The sequence below is a fragment of the Athene cunicularia genome (assembly GCF_003259725.1).
Source record: "Athene cunicularia isolate RWA chromosome 1 unlocalized genomic scaffold, athCun1 chr1_part1, whole genome shotgun sequence".
NCBI classification, from domain to species: Eukaryota; Metazoa; Chordata; class Aves; order Strigiformes; family Strigidae; genus Athene; species Athene cunicularia.
The window spans coordinates 121,966,775-121,980,669 of NW_020799091.1; the positions used below are offsets into that span (position 1 = coordinate 121,966,775).

The window sequence follows — 13,895 nt, forward strand, 5'->3', positions numbered from 1 at the left end:
AAAAATCCCCATTTGTATGTACGGCCTATTTAATGAGAACAGCAAGATCAGTTATATAAGGAAAAAGCATAAAGTCTGTAAAAAATCGGTAGAGTGTACTACTGTTTCATCCCAGCCCTGTATTTAAACAAATACAGGCCAAATACAGACTCAGTTCTGAAAGCTCTCAACACTGAGAAAGATCAGTGCAGGAGTTTCCGTTTGCTATGAGTGCTGCAGAGGAGTAGAAGAGTCAAACTGAGAAAGAGACTGGGAATTTTACACCTGGTTTCAGTGCAAGCAAGAGCCCAAGCCCAGTCCAGCAGAGGAGTTTGTCTGAACTGCATATGGAATTTGCCAGTTCCCCATCAGCTCCACAAAAGAACAAATTGTTTTGTAAGTTAATAATAAAACTGGGGTAGATAAAATGGGAGAGGGAAATTATTTATAACCAATATAGCCTTGTAAGTTTTCACAAAAGAACTCCAAACCACCTAAAATTAGGAGATTAAAAACAAAATAAACCTTCATGCAATCACTACTGGGCAAAACCACACATATGACAACTTTCATGTCACACTGATATTAAAACAGTTAAATTAAATCTAGTTGTTTAAAAAATAATATATCTCTAAAGAAAGTATGATGTATTTATTTTCCCACTGTAAATCCTTCTCCCCTACATCAGCTAAGGGAAGTCCCACGTTTCCTCCAGTACCTTGAGGCCGGGAAGACATCAGACAGAGCAGTCAGTGCCTGTCCCTCAGGAGGATGGAGAGGTGGGAACACATGTATAGGTGAAAACACATCAGACATACCATAACCCACTACAAGGCACAGCTCAAGCACACATATATGCAACTTGTCCTGGCTCCACTGGAACTGGAAGAATCTCACTGACTTCACTGGGGCCAGGATTTCATTCTTTGTCTATAAAAGAAGTGATCAGAAAACAGCTGCACTCAATACAGAAATTGTGTGCGGAGTTCTGGCAGGGATTGTAGGTGATACTACGTTTGCATAACCTCTCTGGGCCCTACAAAGAAAACTTGCCTTGCCACACCACTTACCTGCAGCCCTGAATTCCACTGAGCTCAACAGCACTGAGTTGCCAGCTCTAGGAAGCAGCTGGGGGGAGTTACAGGCAAAGTCCTATCCCGTTCAGACAGTGGGATGAAGCACTGGCAGCTACAGAAGTGAGACTCGGTGTTTCACAACATGGATATTCAGGCTTCCTACCATCTCAACAGAGAAAAAAGCAGGAGGAAAAGTCTATTACCCTTTCTAGACTTCAACCAGCACAACCACGATTATTTACAATGCAGCTCTAAGAATTAGTTCAGCATTAAATAAGGAACATCTATTTTGCTATACAGTATATTTCTTTTACAAGGTTTTTGAGGTATAAGGAGGCTTAAAGAATAACTACAATATGGTATAGATACATTCTAAACATTATGACAGAGACAGCATAAGGTATTTTTAGAAATTGAAGGCTTTTAAATGTAATTAAATCATAATAAAGATAATCACATAGAAAACTGTGCCCCTGACAGTCTGACAATGCAGGGACATCAGAAATGTTTTCCACCATCATAAGGCACAGAGAATCTATGCCTATCTCGTGTTGCTCAAAAATGTATTTTAACAGCTGATAGTTTCATAAAAATTAAAATTCACCTGGCACATCTAACGGCTGCAGTAAGGAAAAGATCCTTTCTGTGTTTCTTACTGGCAAGAAATCCTGTCCATGAAGAATCACCAAGCCTTTAGCCTCTAGAGCTTCTCTTTGGTGGTCTGTAGGTTGCACTCCACCCAACAAGATTCTTCCCTTTGCCCTTAATACATCCCAAGTGCTGGATAAAGACTCTAACTCTGGGGTTTGAATTCCACTCAAAGTCAAACACCTAAATGTTACTGCAACTAGCTTTAAAGCCCCTAAAATAGATTTGGACCTGGTAACAAAGTGGACATTCATCACCAATTTCCAAATCTCTGCAACAGGCTAAGACTCACATCTGAGAAAAGAACAAAGTTTCGTGAACCCCAGAAGTTCAGGGACTACCTGAATGCAAAGTTTTGGTTTAGTACCACTCCAAAGCCATACACATTAATGTAAAAGATTATAATCATACATACTAGTTGTGATTACCTTCCTGCATAAGAATTCTCCTGAACTCTTGCCAATGGACAGTTCCCCAGCCAGGGCAGGAAAACACTTGAGGTCACCACAACTGTTATCCCGAGAAAAACTGTTATTCCCAAGGAAAAGTATCTGCTAGATACCTAGAGTTGTACTAATAGCTGAACGTTTTCTTCAGTGCCGTTCTAGAGCCACGTGTGTCAGCACATAGGCACGAGACCACCAGAACACAATAAAGATTGGGAAAGTCAAAAAGAATTTGTCATGGCCAACAAATGTCTTCTTGAATGTCAAGCTTGATCAGAATAATGGCAGATGTAGCTGTAGAGAGCAGTATTTTCTAAGCCACGTACACAGAAAGATGCTGAGAAGTAGTAACATCTCAATTTGTAGCACAGGAGAAACAGCAAACAGTATCATCTCTGGGGTGATTTTCACATGGCCAAGAGGCACCAGAACAAATTCAATAGCACCGAAGCCCTGACAGAAGTAAAAAGCACAATCCTTTCCTTCCTGCAGGATTGAAACAATTAGGAGGAATCAAATCTCTTACATTCAGGTGCCAACCATGAGCATCAGTACCTAAAGCAACCTTGCCTACTGATTCGGATTTTTCACTTCTGATTATGCTTCACTTCCCGTCAGGTTGATACACCAATGTAATTCTACACCCTCTTGGTCACTTGATTTCTGGGTCACTCAGCATCTTCTCTCGGCATTCTTCAAGCTTGTGTGATGCCCTGACCACTGGAATTTCTCTCTAGTTGTTAACTGCATCCAGGCAAAAGCTGTCATTTACACAATCTGCCCCAAAGTGTGATCATTTTATAGCTGTTTGCTTCAGGAATCCAATATCACTTGTTCTGGAGAAGTGACAGCTTCTCAGACATAAGAAAGTTATTTGTGTATTAAAACAGGGCAAGAGACATAACAAAAGAAGTTACCCTCCTCACTTGAAAATCTAATGAATGGAAAAAGAATGGGAGGAGATGATAATTCATCTGCCTCTGGCTCAGACTCTAACGTTCAGCAGATTTTCCCATTGATGGTCTGATCTTGCAAAGCACATAGGCAGGAACTGTGCCACTGGACCGTACCTAAATGAGAGGGGACTGCAGGATCATGGCCTACACCTGTTCACATTCAGAGAGGACGTGCAGTGATGCGGCACACCACTGCTATCACTGCTACTGGGAAACATATAATTAATTCCTTCAAAAGATTCTGATGCTAAGAGTCACAGGATTCCTGATTATTTATTGCCAGTCTTGAAAGAGGTAACATTCTTCTATTTTACAAAAGATTTTTCATTATACAGAATCTCCATGAGAACGTTAGATGAACTAGAATGAAATTTCTAAGGAAACATTATGAAGACAACTAAAATAAAAACCAACAGATCTTCCAGGGAAAGCAATGGGTTCAAAAAAACTTGTTAGTGTAGGTTCTGACTCAGAGGTGCCTTCAGTTATTACCAACACCGAAACATCTTGCAAAGCCAAAAAACTTTTCCAATGGCCTTTAACAGCACAGACTGATCTGCCAAGTGCTCGCTATCTCTAATCAGGTTATCCTGCTGCCAGCTCCTGCAGGCGCCTAAAGGAGCGAGGTATGAGAGCAAGAACTGGGTTCTTTTAAACAGAAATGTTATAGGATGATGACACATACACAACGATGCTGGAGGAATTCTTTTGTCATGAGGAAATACAGGACTGTTAAAATACATAGTTGAAGGACAGCATTCCTTATCGGAGAGCATGCACTGGCACCAAAGCCACAGACATGTTAGCAGGGGAGCTCTGTAGATGATTTATTTTTAAAAAGAAATGAAAAAAAATATTCTGATCTCTCTTGTGCCAGTGGAAACTGTTGAAAACAACAGACCAATTTTGACACAACTAAGATTAAAATCTCTTCTAATCTATTATCTGGATGCAGAGGCAATGACGGGAAAGAGGGCAATAAGAAGAACCAGATCCTTTATAGTAAAATTCAGAGCTAGACCACTGATACTAATGAAGAAAACAGACCAGAAAGTTTGGGTAACTTACATTCATCAGACTGCCCTACATCAGACTCTGGAATTTGAAATGATTCAGTGAGAGTGTCCTCAGGGACACTGATGTAAATATAGAATAACCACAATGCCTTTCTGTGGAGTCCCTCCCATTATACACTGGTTTAGCTGAAGAATTTCATTTTGGATAGGACAAAATAAGAGTACCAAGGCTTGGAAAAGGTCAGGTCTGTGTTGCCTGCCTTTCTTCTTTCCTAGCTTATCTGATGGCATCTCTGGTCTAAGAAAGTCTCCGTGCTCAATAATATTTAGTCTTTGTTTTATCTTGAAGTAGAACAGCAAATGCTTTGATAAATATAGTGAAAGATTTTCCACTTTCACCATAAAATCTTCGGGTGCTGAAATGTTGAAGTGTTTTACAACTTACTGAAGTAGTGCTACTCAGGGAATCAATGCAAATATGCCCAGGCCTTTTTAATGTGAGTGAATCATAACTCATACTCCTTTATATACTAAAGCAACCACACACTGGAGAGCCATTTTCCTATTTTCAGCTATTGTGGTTGCTATTCTGCAAAAACAAGAATCTCCACCTATGAAAATAGTCAGGATTCTACCCATTTGTACACTACAGCTGATGCCCTTAACACACAGACCTACAGCAACAGTCTCTCACAACCCCTGCCCATCTCCCAAAGAACCCAAAACCTTAAATATTTGCAAGAAAACACAGAAAGCACGAGGACCATAATCGTTCCCAACTCCTCTTTTTTTTTTTTTTTTTTTTTTGTGCTAAATTGTGAATGGGATTGATGAAAATCAATGTGAGAACTAACAAAATTTTCAGGCTGGCCAACTGTATTTTGAGATTTGCAGTTTCATTAAGTGAAAATCTCTCTCAAGGGTGTTTACATGAAAATTCGGAAAACTAAGAATCATCATAAAACAGAGACGATTACAAAACTCCTAATATCCTGAGACATTTACCTTTTTGTAGAAGGCTTTACTCCAGCCCCATTCACGTAATTGCTCTGATCATCAACCCTATTTGCAACTTTCAGCTGTCTCCATGATCTGTGTCAGAAGCCTTTGTATCAGGCAATACCTGGAGTGCCTCTGTTCATTCAGGTTTTTAAAACCAGTAACTGAAACAAATCAGCATTTGTTCACTGACTGGAAAGAAACCATGCAGACTCACCGTGACTGAAAAATCTGTCCTTTGGTGTCTATATGACTCCCTCCCCTGTCCTTCTCTAAAAAAAGAAGGGTCAAAGCAAAATGCTGGCAGCCCAGTGAAATCTTTGAAGAGACAGTATGGTTTCAGTTATGAGAGGATGGAAAAATGAGAACCCTGGGGATCTTTCGGGAACATTAAGCTTTATTAATCAGGAATGTATTAGCCACATACCAACATTCCCAAACGGTACACTGAATCAGAGAAACGCCAGGGAGCAACAGAACCCATCCAGGCTGCTCTGCCTTATGGCGAGTTCTAGTATGCCCTGAGAGATGGTTTTCCAAGCCATTCCTCAAAAAGGAAACCTCCCCTGATTCCACAGGATCTACAGGTTGTGCATCTCAGCACTTTACAACCAACGCAGTCGGAACATGGTTTTTAATGTGTAACTTGGTAATTTCCACTGCTCGTTGAACTGATTTCTTCAGGTCTTTCTCCCAGTGGATATGAAGAACAATTAATCACTGTGCTCCTGATTATAACTTTTCACTCACTAGAATATTTTTTTCATATTCTCCCTAACATATAACAAAAGCAACATCTTTAGAAGCATATATTGCCATGCAGGGCTCCTACATATCCTCTTGCCCCTGGACCAAATAATAATCAACCAGTTTGTGCTTTCTCAACAATTTTAACACTAGGACAATTTCTACCTTGACAAACATTTTTGACCTCTCCACATTTCCAGTGGGATTCCACAGGTAGAAATCAGGACAGAATTTATCCCCATGAGTTTCTGGATTAATGCCTTAGTATAGGAAGGGGAAAAGGCAAAATTAATTCTCTTTGTTAGTGCTAAAACAATTCCTCAGTGACAGTCAGCCCCAAGACATTGATCTTTGTTCAAAGGAAGCACACTTCCATACTTATTTCACATTTGTACACATCATCTCCAGCCTAGCTTCTACAAGCCACTATCTTCTGCATTTAAAAGAAAAAAAAAAAAAAAAAAAAAAAAAAAAAAAAAGGCTTAACAAACTATTGAGGGTTTACAGTTTGTCAAGAGGAATAGAAACTGGGAATTTGCAGGGCTCAGCAAAGCTCATCTTAGACATGAAATTCTACTTAAAACAGCAAGTTACAGGAAGGAAGGAGAGATCCCATATCCATCAGGAACCTTGAGGATTCTTGCGCTGCGAAGAACACAGTAGGGTAGCTTGTTTGTGGCTTCAAAACACTTCTTTCATTTAAAAGCAGTCTTGTGATGGATGAAGCCCTTCTCAGCCCTGACATCCTGACACTACACATGCAGTGTGCATTCTGGGATGCCAGCCTACTGTGTCACACTGGCTTGGGTTCTGCCTGTTCCTTTCCTTCTGCCTGCAAGCTCAACTGAATTTATGAAAATTCAAACTGTCTTCTGTCTGTTCCATACATCATCAGCAAACAATCACTAGACAAAATGAATTTGCTCTCTGTAATTTGGAGGCTATACAAATGTCTTTGCTGTATAATCAAAAAAAAAAAAAAAAAAAGGAATAAAGTTTGGTATGCCAGGTTAATTCACCATGGAGGAAAGTAGGTGAGAAACAGAGAACATGAACAATAAAATACTCAGTAGTGGGGAGAGCGACATGAGAAATACTCTGTAAATTAGAGTTGGCCTAGATACCTTTTGAGTGATGGACTTAAAGGCAGAAGAGAGTAGCGAAAGATCACCCCCATGAGTGGCTGTATCTCCAACTATTGTGATTTGTCTACACAGTATACTTGATAATAGTTACTATTTCTCCGCTAAGAGCTTTGCAAACACAAACTCAGTAGCTTTCACAAACCTCTACCAGTTTGAACCAGATTGAAAAAATGATCTGCTGAACAAGGCACAGTGAGGTTAAATGACTTGTCGAATACCCCTCAATGAGCCAGTACCCATTAGATTAGAGCACTGGATTTCTTGGTCAGTAATCAGATCACAAGGCTGCATGAGGCTGAAACCTTGACAAACCTCTCTCAACAAAAATAACGTGTTGTATACTCCTTATTGGCCTTAGCTGATGGCAATGAAGGCACATCCAGTGCGTCTCCTGTATGGGTTTTTCAGGTTGTGTGTACAGAATCTCTTTCTTCCACACACAATACGCCGTCATTGACTCATTCTAAAAATCCAGCAGGTGCTGAATGTGAGCAGAAGTAACTCCTCATGCTTGACTTCATCCTACCTGGGGTTAGTTGCAAACAGCAAAGTACGTAACCACATCCTTAAAGTTCAGTATTTGAGTAGTCCCATGGACCTCAAGGAATCTGCTTGCCTATCAACCCACGTAACTTTAGTACATAGAAACCACAGCCAGAGCACCCAACATAGCAAGAATCCAGCCCACAGACCTTTCCCATTAAGAGCACGCCTGCACTACATTTAGAAGGCTGTGTTTTTATGCAACTGCATGACAGATGTTCACGTGTTGTGAATCTCTATTTTCTTCTAATGTCATGTATCAAGTCAAGTATATTTTCCTGTTAGCTGAAAATTTGGCCCATTTTATATTAATCAGTTGCTTTACGGACATTCTGCCCTAAAGCCAGTTTTTTACCCTTCAATTAAAGAAATCCAGTTCAAAAAACCCCAGAAAACTAGCAGAGCACAGCTTGCCTTTTCTTCTTGCCATCTTCAGGTTAATACAGGAAAGCCATACTGGGAAGTTCACTTTAATAAAGACCACAGACTTAAAAGCACCTGATTAGAGTGAAAGAACATAGGAAACAAAAGATATCCTTAAAGCATGCTTTCCTCTATAAAGAAGGTACCTCATTTTTACTGTGCCAAATTACTAGTTACATGGACACAAGGTATAGTAAGAATCACAGCCTCATTTTACAGCGTACATGTGCATACATAAAAGTTCCCCACCTCGTTCTTCTGTATTCCAGAGACAAGCTGTATGACAAGGTTTCAGAAATTAGGAACAGCTAAAAGTTTACAGATGGGGTATTTTTTTATTAAAAAAAAAAAAAGAAAAAAAAAAGCAAACGATACAAGAAACTGAAAGGTCAGAAACTTGGACCTTTACTTCACAGAACTGAAAGAAAAACCATGAAGAACACAACAGACTTGGGAGTAATGATCCCACACTCCATTCCAAGCCTGACCACTGCTTTACTCCTGAGTAATCTGCTCAACATCTCTGCCTTGATGTGCTTGCCACCCTTAATAATAAAAAAAAATATTTCCTATACATGAGTTCTACACTTGCTTATTTATTTCCTCTCCAGAGCCTAGAGTCTCATATAAATAAAAAAAAAACCCGTTCCAACCAGCACTGATCATCAGGACCATATACTTCTACCTGGTATTCTGCCTTAGGGCTGTCCATGCAGGACTTACTGACCATCTGGATCCTAAAGATTCAAAGAATTTGCCTTAGTTCACTCTTCAGTCTGCTGCTTCATTTTGGAAAGAGAATTACTTCTACTTTCCAACAAAAATTCTCCTGGTTGTTCACAGAAAATTGCAAGACAACTTTGAAATTCTGTACTCATGGATTCAGAAGCATTTTCCCATTTTTCCACCCAACACCTCCCTTTAAATTGCTGCTGGACCCAGCAAATCCACAAGTGTTTTCAACTCAGCTAACCTGTGTAATTGCAAGGTTAACCTCTGGTGGCCATGGAAGCTGCTCATATTCAGGAATGATGAGCAGAAAATGTTAAATACCATTCACTGGCCACAGCCTGCAGTTAATACACAATATTTAAACAACACAATGGCACGGCCCTTGCCAGTAATGTAAAAACACAATGGAGCAGAGCCAGAATGGCACAATCTGCCTGCCTGAGTCATGCTTGGCTCTCCACACTGGAAGGGGCATGCATTAGCTGCCCACAGTGTACTGTACCCTTCAGCTAGTTTAAAATAAATCATTAAAATCCAATTAAAAAAAAAAAAGGGGGGGGGGGGGGAGGAAAAAATCCCATGTAATAGTTAAAATATTTTAATACTGAAGTACAGAAGTGTCACTCTGGAAGAAGGCTCTGGATTTCATTATAGACTGCAAATTTTGATCTTAAAAAAGAAAACAAACCGACTTTGCTTTGTAATATTCCACAGCTTTGTACTGTCCAACTAAAATCAATTTTTTCCTACTACCTACGAGCTCCTGAATTTTTATTCATGTATTATTTCATTAAATTCAGAGTATCTGAATGTACTCAATTTTCCAATCCTCTTTTGCATGCCAGTAGTTCAGCCACTGAAGTTCCAAATCTTAATTATTGTCCCAAATACATTCAATAAACAGATTCTATATAAGGGTAGATCAGACTGATGCACAATCTGACTTGCATTTATGGAATAACCATGCTCTCAGAAAGAGGCTCCTTTCTTGCAGAGAGACGCAAGACGTTCTTTTGACTGTTTTGTTGTGTCACAGCACAGACGAATTAAGCATTTCTGCCTTCATCTATACTCTAAAGTAGCTGAAGCCCCCTGTGATGTCATCAGAAAGTTGTTTGGCTTTTTGTTGTATAAAGGAGAAGAATTTGTTACGACATCACAAAAGGAGAATAAACTCTATTCTATACTATAAGGAATCTTCTGCTACTTTCTGTTATCTCTGCACCAGAGTGCAGAAATCCTCACTGACAAAGCAACAGGGACTGTAAGTCAAATACGGAGATGCACGCTATTCCTAATAATATTCAAAACAAAGCAGAAAAGAATTATCTGTTCAGGGGTCTGAAATTAAAGATCTGCAAGATGTAAGCTCGATTTTAATTTTTAAATAAAACATCCTTTGAACTTCTAAATCCCATTCAAGGGGACTCTGACCTTTATCCAAGACGAGCTACTGTGCTAACACTTTGGATGCATATAGAGGAAAAATACGGACAAAAGGTACCGGAAAAGCTTTTACTTACAGGAATGCAGTGCAGCTTAATCTTTTTGTTTTTAAGGTGCAGTGATTTCAGCATCTACAATGTAACTTCAGGCAGTCTGAAAAGAAACAGGTTAAAATCTCTTTCAGTTATAATTGGTATTTCAGATTTAATTAAAAATTAAACTTTCATAATGTTTCACCATCCAAAGCAATGCATTATCAGTCAAGCGTAGCCTTTTTTTTTTTTTTTGTTAAAAGAAGCTCTTCCCAGAGTAGTTTGCAATGAAAGAAGGGGAAAAAGGCAATTGAGAATAGCAAAATATATTTCTTCAGCAAAAGATCTCTGAATAGCTTGGAAAGAAGCCTTCTGCCACTTAATTTTAACAATCAACCTTATACTAATTAAAAAAAAAAAAGCATCACAATTAAAGAAGACAGAAAAACACCATCACATACCAACAACTGTGAGGGAAAAAAATGTTAATTTCAGCAAAACAAGGACATTGCTAGGACCAGAACATACGCACCAAAAGGAAAAATATGGTTTTACATAATGCCAGCCAACAACATTTTTTTTTTAAATTCATTCTACAGCATGTAGCACTTTCAGACTGTTGCATGGAGGTTAAAGTGTACACGGCAAAAGGTCCCTTGCACCCTTTTGTAAAGGGATACAAAACAGCTACTTTATAAAACTGCAAGGTTTCTTAACGTGTAAAATAAATGTCATTTTACTGTGCAAAATGGATGATTAAGAAGCATTAGCTGTAGACACAGCATCTGAACAGATGCAAAAGAAAAAATTTTTTTTTTAAAAAATGCAGTTGGAATGACAATAAAACTCCAGGGGTTGCACCATAAATATGAGTTTAAATGTTAGACTGGAGTTTAAAACCTGTGGTTTTAATTATACCTAATTATAAAGGCTCCAAAACCAGGAGAAATTAGCAAAATAAAAAATATTAATAATAAATTAAAACAATTTTGCAATAAGTTGTCAGGATTTGGCCCCATAATAACAAACCATACAGCAATATACACAGACTTCTACAATGTACCAATGATTCATTAAAGGAACAAATCAAAACTTCATTAAATTTTATTTTTAAAAGGTGACAGCAGAACTTGCCTAATTTACCCCATTCAAAGTCAAAGCTATTCTCTTCACCAGCAGCACACAGAGAGAGATCTGCAAATAAATCCTGGATGTGAATCTAATACTGAATTTCAATGTCCCACAGGCTGGGACGATTCCTAAGTGAAATTTTTCCTTTGCTCTCCCATGAGTAAAAATCCAGTTCTTCATACTTCAATGTTATATGAGCCTTCCCAATCCATCCCTACAGATGTTTAAAAAAGCAATACACTGCATCAGACTATGTACTGTCACACAAACACCTCCATACTCATGGCTATACCACAAATGGGAACAAGCTCAGGAACTTATTTTTAGGTTTCACTTTTCCACTCCGTCAAGACAAGGGGTACTGAAAAGCAGGAGGCAAAGCAGAGAGCACAAGAAGGGGACAGCACAGCAAGAATTATCAAATCTCATGCAGAAGTAATTCTTGAGCATTCAAATGAAGGAGCGAGAGCCCCCTGACAGAGGCACTAAGACGATGCTGGATAACTTTTATAGGCTTGGATGGAATTTATCTTGAAGGAACCATTTGAGAAATGTGTTCCTTGTCCTTTAGACAATCTTTATATCAAATAACTCTCCTTTTTTCTTCTGATTCCCATCTGTTAAGATAGGCAGAAAAACAGTGGAGAAATCCAGGAAAAAAATAAAAAAAGGTAAGTCCACCAAAAGCAGGCTACAGCCCAACTGCCAGATAAGTGATAACAGCTTCAGCCACTGAACTTCCATTTCTTTCCCTTCCTTCCCCTTCCAAATTTACCCCTTTTCTAATATCTCCACAGGACTGCAATATTGGCTTGCTGGCAGGGAAGGAGAGGGGCAGTGGTATTTGCAATCCAAAGCTATTTCTTTTAATGAATGCAATGAAAAACTGACCTCAACTGAGAAAACAAAGAGCATTCACTGAGGGTGAAATGTATCCCTGTATACAGGAGCCAGCATACAGACTGCACCACTGAAGCCCTATTCCGATGACCTAAATAGGAATAAATTGGTGCATGGACTTCATCACAGGGAGTTTTGTCCAAAATCCCTATTTTCTTGTAGAGAACGAGGAAGGCCTTTCCTAACAAAGCACAAAGGTCCAGCACCCCTTTCCCATGCTGGGCACTATCCTGACACCTGCTCCTCGGTGTATTTTCCTTGTAGATTTAACGTGAAGTCCTTCCTGCTTCGTCCACATTCTTCTGACTGGAATGCAAAAGGAGGAAATGCAACATCTAGCGTTACTCTGAGTTACTCCAAGGGCACGGTGCCTGGGGATAAAGAGGCCCCTCTCCTCAGGGCAGGCGTAACCAGCCTGTGCTACGATCCACCCATTAAAAGAAACAGAGCCTTGGAAACAGCTTGCTGTGAGAGCTTCACTGGCATCTTGAAAAACTTTAATCAAATAACCACAGTTAACAGAACACCTGACATACAACACACACAGCCAGAGCATCTTAAAGAGCTTTTTTAGATACAAGTTGGAGTTCAACACAGAGCAAAACTTACAGACAGCCTCAACAAACTGAGGAGTACCAGTCACTGCTGCTTTAGTAATATCTTCCTTTTACAAAGTGAGAAACCTGTGACCTCATGATGGAGTGATGTAGACAGGTATGTAGAAGCAAGGGGTAGAAATGGAGGCAGCTCCTTAAGCAGGAGGCCTGCATGCCTGCCCGTGGGTGAGCGTGCTTAGGACTGGGGCAGGAGACCCTGTCTGAAACGAGAGCCCTAAGCCCCACTGTGGAAAGCAAGAGACGTGGCTCAGGAACAGGCAGTGAACTTCTGCTTGAGGGAGGCCCAGGAGCTGGGGTTGCAAGAACGAGGAGTATGGCAAGTCAGGAATGAGGTACGTTGGTAGAGTGTTGTTAGCAGGAGAGCAAGTGTTAGCTCTCAGTCAAGGCTTTAAAAACAAGTATCAGAAGGCAAACATCTTTCACTTTGCTTTCTCGGGATTCTTGCTTGCCATAAAGTTTGTGCCGAGACCAGAAATTTTGAGAGCAAAGCTACTGACTGCACAATGACCAAAGTTCATTAACAATATTCCATGACTTGTATGGCACCCAACTCTACTGTGCCTGACTCGGTCTAGTCCCCCAGTTTCGTAAGAACCACATTCATTCCATCTAGAACTTAAAGACAAGAAAAAAAAAGTAACATTTGCGATTGGAAAACATTTCAGAAAATGTCAGCCTTCTGCAACATCTTAGCAATATGGAAGTTGCATATCTGTAAGGGCTTGATTTTCCTTCGACACCTGAAGCCGGCTGCGGCAGGTTAATGAGAATCATGTACAGCTGATTAGTTATGAGGAGAGAGAAGCCTATGAGAAAATATAGTACAACACTTACTGATACCTTTTGCATTTTCTACATAGAATTTACAAAATCAGTCAACTGATCTTTTTCAAAGTACTTGCTTGTATCATTGCTCTCACTTTGGAAACTGAAAATCAATGCTGAAGCAACTGCTACAAATAACTATTCACAGAAAGTAAAATACTCATGTCCTTACTCAGGAGAAAACTCAATGATAATATTAAGAAAGCCTTCAAAAAGCAGGGAAGGGGTGTGGGG

The 13,895-nt window shown here is 39.6% G+C and overlaps 1 protein-coding gene across 2 annotated transcripts in view; it reads right to left on the reverse strand.

Annotated features, from left to right (window-relative positions):
- The window catches only part of ZBTB20 (zinc finger and BTB domain containing 20), a 395,593-nt gene that overhangs the window by 306,469 nt on the left and 75,229 nt on the right, over positions 1 to 13,895 (reverse strand). For both annotated transcript variants that reach the window (XM_026853090.1, XM_026853082.1), the window contains exon 3: positions 10,234 to 10,309. The gene's annotated coding sequence lies outside the window, so the exon portion shown is untranslated. The remainder of the gene's footprint in view (positions 1 to 10,233; positions 10,310 to 13,895) is intronic.